The sequence below is a fragment of the Haemorhous mexicanus genome, chromosome 2, assembly GCF_027477595.1.
Source record: "Haemorhous mexicanus isolate bHaeMex1 chromosome 2, bHaeMex1.pri, whole genome shotgun sequence".
NCBI classification, from domain to species: domain Eukaryota; kingdom Metazoa; phylum Chordata; class Aves; order Passeriformes; family Fringillidae; genus Haemorhous; species Haemorhous mexicanus.
The window spans coordinates 113003749-113011403 of NC_082342.1; the positions used below are offsets into that span (position 1 = coordinate 113003749).

A 7655-nucleotide genomic window follows, 5' to 3' on the forward strand; every position below is an offset into this window, starting at 1 on the left:
TTGTAAAAAACAGTCTCATACTGTCCTATTATAGATGGCCACAGGGTGTCTAGACTCTATAATCAATAGTGGTGGTGATAAAGAAGTGAGTCAGTTTTTGCATTGTAACCTTGTTAGACAAGCTCAGTCTAAGCTGTACTGCTGCAGAGTACAGCTCTATGGCCAGTCCTTCCTTGGAGCCATTTCTGGTACAATTACAGAATCACAGAATCAACTATGTTGGAAAAAACCTTTGAGATCAACGAGTCCAACCTGTGACCTAATTGACATTGTCAAATAAAGAGTTTGCATGTCCTCCTCCCCCCCAGCCAAGAGCTTCTCCCTCTTGCCTCCAGCAGTGGGTTTTTCATTTAACACTCCAGTGCCTCAGCAATGATAAAAAAACCCAAATCACCCAGACCACTGAACAGGCGATGATTTTTTTTATCCAGGATGTGACCTTCAAGCTGTTAAATTTACAAAGCAAATTTAAGTTTTCTCTTTCAGGTTTACAGTTTGAAATAGCAGGTTGTCATATGGTGTATTCCACTCAGGAGCCACACATACCACTAAGACCTACCAAGGTACTTCCATTTGTACCTAGGTATGTGAACATTCCCTTTGATTTTTACGGGATTAAAGCAAATGAGAGGTGCTTAGGTGAACAGGGATGGAGTAAGTACATACCTAAAATGAGCTGGCACTTAATCTTTTTTTAAGCTTGGGCTAAATATGGGAACTTTGAATATCTGCACCTCCACTTCACGGACTGAGAGATTTCCACTGATGTTTTAGAAGCTGTAATAATTCACAACTTTAGAAAAGTTTGTCAGGCTTAGCTCTATAGGAAGTTAATTTACCTGACAGATCATAAAAATGCTTCTGATAGGCAAAATCCTCTTTCCCCAGATCACTAATGCTAATGCAACTTACCACAACCCAGTACTTTGCAAAATGTACTTTTGGTCTGGGTAAATTTCACAGTGGTCAAACATCCACATGGGAACACTTCAGTACCTTTTCTAGCAATAACTTCAGAAAGCCATGTCCGGAGTGAGTAATGAGCTGCCTCATTAGATGAGGGTACTTCACCTCAGAGTCAAGAGCACCAGCATAGAAATGAGGAAGAAGCTGGTGATGGTGGTTGTGGTGGTGCTGGGCAGGTCTCCCAGAAAAATAAACTCCATTCTACACTATCAGCCCAGCATCTTTTTAAACACTATATTCACTCAAAGAAAAACCTGGCAAGGAGGTTTTTTCTATTTTTCCTTGTGAGACATTTCAGGTCTTGGTGTCAACATCTACAAAATTCATATTTCAAATATGACAAGATTCATATAAAAATGTCATATAGTAGTGCTTATCATAAACCAAACCCAGACTACATTTAGAGAAAAATATGTACAGAAAATGAGGATTTAGTATTGAATGAATCAAAAAGCTAGCTGAAAGGCACAACTTCAAACTGAACTGGAAGTAACGGGTTTAATTTTTATTTAGCTGAGTTTTACCAATTGCTAAGGTATTGAAATCCATGAATGTAATCAGTAAGCAAGAATAAAATAAATTAGCAAGTGAATCTCTTTCTGAAGCAAGCAATATAAAACCAACAAAGCAAAAGGCCAGGTAAACAGTTGTTGAAGACACTAAATGTATGGATCCTATAGCACTGTTCAGTTACTTAATTTATGTTCAAAGAGGAATGCAAGTATAATAAGTTTATTTTAGCTTCATTTCTGAATCAATGTTATTTAGTATGCCTTTTATTTCTAACTACATCATAACAATTTTTGTGTAGATAAATTAGAGTCTGATTAGATATATCCCTCTCTCACAGGAAATAGCTTTAGATGCCAAACATTATGAAACATTTGCCAAGCTAGACAGCTTGGTAGGGGACCAAGAACTTCGCTTCTCAGAAATGCTGGGTTTTACTTGCAGGATATCTTTGCAAGTGATGGGAACTCACACATTAAAAGCAATCCTGTTTAAAAAAAATCTTTTCATTGTAACACTGAAGCAATTTAGATTAGGAACCATTTTTAAAACCCAAACACTATCTGAAATTATCCAGTGATCCATAAATAATCCCATTGCATTTAGAAAAATCAAGAGAGAAAGAGAATGCTAGGAGGAAGCTTGAATGCATTCTTAGCTAAAGTCAATGCTTGAGAAAAACACGAACCAATATTCAAAGGGTCATGAGCTAAGTATATAAAAATTTACAGACTAGTTACAGTAAGTGTGCCAAAATCAGCAACAGCTAATTGTGTAATAAAACAAACACAACTGAAGAAGGCACACATTTTAAAGGCCATATCTATCACCACTTTCACTTCTTTGTTATATGATCTGTCTCTAATGTTCCTCATTACTTGTTCACCAAAAATACATCCTTTCCTTTTTTGGTATTGTTAGCTTTCTGGGGAAGAAATGACAACTCTTTGTACCCATGAAGTCTTTTCCAGATTGTCCTGGTTTAGGGCAAATTTGGGAGAGAATCGGCAAAAAGGGGCCCCTCCAGAAAGCAAACCCACACAGCCCCTCCCCCCAACTGGTTTGGGAAGAATTCCTCGGAGAGAAGTGGAAAGAACCTGTTTATTTGACAAGCACAGCACCCCCCAGCACACAAAATGAACAATACTGGGTGACACCTCTCTGTCACTGCTCTGAAAAAGATGACAAATTCAGAAAGTCTCTCCTGGGGTGGTCACTCTGTTATCAGTCCCTCTGGCGCTGGGGCAGCTGCTGCAGCCACAAGGTGCAAACTCTCTCTTGGTGTTTGCCAGGTCCCAGTCCGGAGGTCGGTAGGTCCAAACAGGAGAGGGGAAACAGTCCAGGAAGGAATTTGTACTGTTTATCTAAATTAACTAATGAGAAGAGGGAAAAAAGCAAGAGCAAGCAAAAGCAAAGCAGAAGCAGAGCAGAAGCAAGAGCAACGCGAAAAGCAGGGCAAAAAGCAAAAAAGCAGCACCATGTACTGTACTATCTGTTTGTCCCACCGAGTGGCTGATAAGAGGCCCAAAACAAAACTCTCCCTCAGCAGAGCCAGTCTTAAAGGCACAGAACATAATATCCAGCATAAATAACACACACAAATGGGGATAACAGCATCCTAACGTCACCCTATAACACAGATGATTTTACCTACTACAAAAGTAACGCACAACTTAAGAAAAGGGGAAAAAAAATGACAGTTTTGCTCCAATCATGTCTCACCACTGGTGTGTCAATTATTCTTGCAGAGGGGGAGCTCTAGGAGCTTTGGGAAATGAAAGGATTTGTTCAGAAAAGCATTTATTTACTCTGACATTCCTAAGAAGCAGCCTTTGTTGTCATTCCAACATAAAATTTAGGCAGAGTTTCTCTGCTCATCTTACCCAAAATCGGGTTTAGAGCAAGATTCCTTTGTACAAGGTGACATCTGAAACTCTGTTATGCTGTGACAATGAGACACTGCAAAACCCCTGTGGGGCCCCCAGTGTGGGAGACCCCTAATAAAGTTCTTTGTGCCAGAAGTGAGAGATGAACAGGACTTTTTTCAGTCTTCAGGTTGCTGTTTATCTTATCAAAATTTCTGCACGCCGTCTACACCAGACTTAGTGCACAAGGAGAAGACAGCAAAAAGGTCCCAAGATGTACAGTTTCACGGTCTTTTAAAGCCATTTCATCCAATTAATTCTTAAAACATTCTTTATTTCTCCTTATCTACCAATACCTAACCATCTGTCTACCACACAACATCTGCACTGAGACTCTCCCCAAAATGGAGGAGAAGAAGGAGAAGAAGGAGGAGGAGAAGAGAAGGAGAAGGAGAAGGAGAAGGAGAAGGAGAGGGAGAGGGAGAGGGAGAGGGAGAGGGAGAAGGAGAAGGAGAAGGAGAAGGAGAAGGAGAAGGAGAAGGAGAAGGAGAAGGAGAAGGAGAAGGAGAAGGAGAAGGAGAAGGAGAAGGAGAAGGAGAAGGAGAAGGAGAAGGAGAAGGAGAAGGAGAAGGAGAAGGAGAAGGAGAAGGAGAAGGAGAAGGAGAAGACCAGGGAATGCCCGAAATCCTCCGTCTTGTCTCCTATCCACCTCCATGCTAAAAACCAAAACTTTAAATTTTTTACCTTGTGATAAACTACACTACTATCTGTTTCACACACTTGTAGATTCTAATTCATCCCAAAGTCTTGGAAGCTTTCTCCATGGATGAAGGTTAAAAGCAGTGTTTTCCTGGGAATCAGGACTTGCCAGGACAGACAGGGGAATATTCCCTGTGCCCTGGGTTCCAACAAGACACCACTACCTAGACTATGAAACTAATGCTTCCTGTGTAAACACATTTCCCATCTATCCAGGGGTCCTGCAGGGATGGCAGTGGAGGCAGATATCCCCAAAGCTGTGTCAAGTGCTGCGAGTACAGCTCGTTATCACTCAGCAGTACCACACACCCTGACACACATTTCTATTCCCACTGTGGTTTTTAATGCCTCCTTACAAATAAGCTTCTCAGAGGATTGATAGTCAGCTTTTTCTGCTATACAGAACAAGTTCAAATGAGGCAGCCTCAAAAGTCCCTGAAAGTCCTGTGCTCTGGCATTTGTTTGACAGGCAGGACAAGGAAAGTGACTTTCCTGAGTACCATTGTGAGCATGTTCCTTGTAGTCTGAACAGTGAGGCCAAGAAATCAAAATCTATGGGGATGCTCTAGCTCCCTGTCCACTGGTGGGTTTTGTGGAAAATGCCTGTTTGCCATTCCCTGGGACAATGGTGCTGCTGGTGGAAGACTGAACCAGAGTTGAATACCGAGTTCTGCAAGGTTCAGAGTGCTCACCCTGAAAAGCTCTGAAGCATTTTTCATATTAATATGTCCAGTGAAATCAGCTTTGAAAAGTTAAATACATCTTGTTAAACTAAATTTTGACAGCAGGATGATATCCAACACACAGTGTCACCATCTCCTTTTGAGCTTCCCTTTGGGACAACACAGTATTTCTAAGTACTCTTTGTTTCCTTCATTTGTTGTATGTACAGATTTTTGGTCAGGTTACCTCACCATGGGAAGACCTATCATATTAAAACAATTATTTTGTGCTTCAGTTCATAGATAAATAACATATATATTAATACAGACACTTGCAAACACTTAAGTGAGTTAGGTGCTCAGCTGTGACTGAATTTTTTTGTGCTCTGTACATAAAATTAATACTAGGACCTTATGGAGATTCCTGATTTAGAAGTCTTACAGAATTAAATTTACGGGGCATGTAACTTCTACTCTAAGAATTATATTTTCGAAGCTGTCTATGTAAAGCTGACTAACACAACAAATGACTTGAGAAATGCTGTAAGTGTGTTAGTGCTACTGATTTATAGCAAAGAAAGCATGTGTGAAAATCAAAGGCTCATTACCATCAGCTTCTTGCCAGTTTTTCCCAGATGCCCTATTCGATATACAACAAGTTGGGTCAGGCAAATTCTGATTTATTTGAAGGTATCTTTGGCCTTAGCAGTTTGTGAAAAGACAGTACCTTGCAGGCCTAAAACACTGACCTTGAGTAATGAAGCTGAAGAGATATATTTATATAAATATACAGGCATATGTGTAATATATATTAATAATATATATTTATATAAATATACCTGTATGGCTATATTCATGCAAGTGTTGATTTAAAATAAAGTAACAATGATCTTTCCTAACTTTTACTTTCACAAACCATTTAATCAACCAATAAACCTGCCAATCTATCTCTCTGTGTGGGGAGAGATCAAGACATTTAAGCCAACTAGGAATACACAATTTAGCAGCTGTGGCACTGCAAAACAGCGTGTACTCTACAAATTTAAAGAAAACAAGAAAAAAGCATTAGCTAAAGCAAGCAATCTCAGCCTTTTTGCTGGGAGTCTTAATTTAGAAAAACAGCTCAGGAAGAATAATTGTTCCCATTCGTTATTTTGCTTGGATGACTTTTACAGAACTGTTTTTGCCATCAATTGGCAAATTCAGTGGAAGAAACCAATTACCCTATTATTAAAGCATGTTTGCAGCAAACAATAGATATTCCATACAAGCTGTGCTTATCCAGCCATTTTTCCTACCAACTTGTAAGAGCATTATGCCTTCATCCCAACATGCCTTTGTGTAACTGGTGTTTCATGGCAGGGTGGATCTCCAGCAGAACCTGGCTCTGCTGGCTCCACGTGTACCCCAGTGGGCTCTGTTCCAGGCCAGGGCAGCCTCAGTGACTGAAACTTGTGACCTTCTCAGCAGGTTTCCTGCACTGCTCACAGTGTCTCTGCAGCTTGGTTCCAGCCTCTCTCACTTCTTCTCCTAGGGTTATTTTCTGTCAGCATTCCTGTCACAGGCTGCCTCTGTTTTCACAGGTGGCAATATAAGAATGTTTAAATGTTTCTTCTGGGCTAATATTTTGCTGCTTTTCCCTATTAATGAGAGTTTGATTTTTATTTCACTTCAGTGTTTAATAAGTTTATAATAAAAGCTGACTTGGGAATTGACCTGAGTATAATTTTCAAAGTCAAGTATTTAGAATTAAATTCATCTTGCTTAATTTTTGGCATGTGTGAGTCAGCTAAGTTACTCGCGTACAATCCCTCCACACTTAGTGGAAAAAAAATGAATTATCTTTTGGTCTTGCAACTTCTTCTTCCACTGGTTGTCAAAGTAGTCAAGATTAAAAGAAACCATGAACATCTAAATAGGGGGTTTTGAAAAATAAGGAGTTAAATCCAAACCTGTAGTGCATTCACCTCATTCATCTTGTTTTTCCTTGCAAAATTATATATATTTCAGTAAACTTTCAATGGACGTCTTGAAATGCAGGTTGCAGCACAATCTTTATTCCTCTCACTTAAAATGAAAAAGTTTTAGCAGATCAATAACCAATGGATTAATGAGTCACTGATGATAATAACAGCAATTTACATCAGCAGCACCTATTATAAAGAGCAATCACAAAGTACTTGGGAAGCAAATTAACAAACTATTTCTGTTTAAGTGGTGCCATAAGCCAACTTCCTTTAGAAGCCCGATGAAGAAGGATAGAAAATAATGACCATTAGAGCAAGTATTGAACTACAGTTGCCACACAATTGTGTAGAAGACACAGTACAGTGTTCACTTCACAAGAATGTGAAAATAGCACTAAATCAGCTGTCTCAGAATGGCTGTTCACTGCCACAAACCAGGCTGGGCACTCAACTTTGCCATGTGCCCCAAATGCTACCAAAGGAGAGGTGTGTTTGCACACAGTGTGTTCCTAATTTGAAAGGCCCTCACATGGAAGATGTGACCAGTCTGTGAAACAGCCTCCATGTCCTATGTCATGCCAAGCCTCATCAGGTGAAAAATGAGCCTTGAAGTCTTTAGGGATGCTTAGTACTGTAAGTGAATAGGTACACAGCCTTTCCATAATGGTCTAAAATACCAAGAGTTCTTTATATTTCCTACCAGAAGCAACAAAGAAAAGAGACGAAACAATTAAACACAAGCATGCATTTGAATTTTCTCTCTCTTTATCATCTGATCATTTTTGGGTCACCTTAGAGATCAGGAGTTTTTCTCTCTATCTGTGAAACTGAAAGTCTCCCTGCTCTATTCTCCACCTCGTTTATGGTTTATGGTATGCAGACGATTTTTTTTCCTATGCACTACATCCATAATTGAGCTACATTCC

The 7655-nt window shown here is 39.6% G+C and overlaps 1 long non-coding RNA gene across 1 annotated transcript; it reads left to right on the forward strand.

Moving 5' to 3' along the window:
* Positions 1-462: 462 nt before the first annotated feature.
* LOC132324015 (uncharacterized) lies at positions 463-6530 on the forward strand. The gene is made up of 2 exons (XR_009485494.1): positions 463-583; positions 3525-6530. It is a non-coding gene; the product is annotated as an uncharacterized LOC132324015 (long non-coding RNA).
* The last annotated feature ends 1125 nt before the right edge of the window (positions 6531-7655 follow it).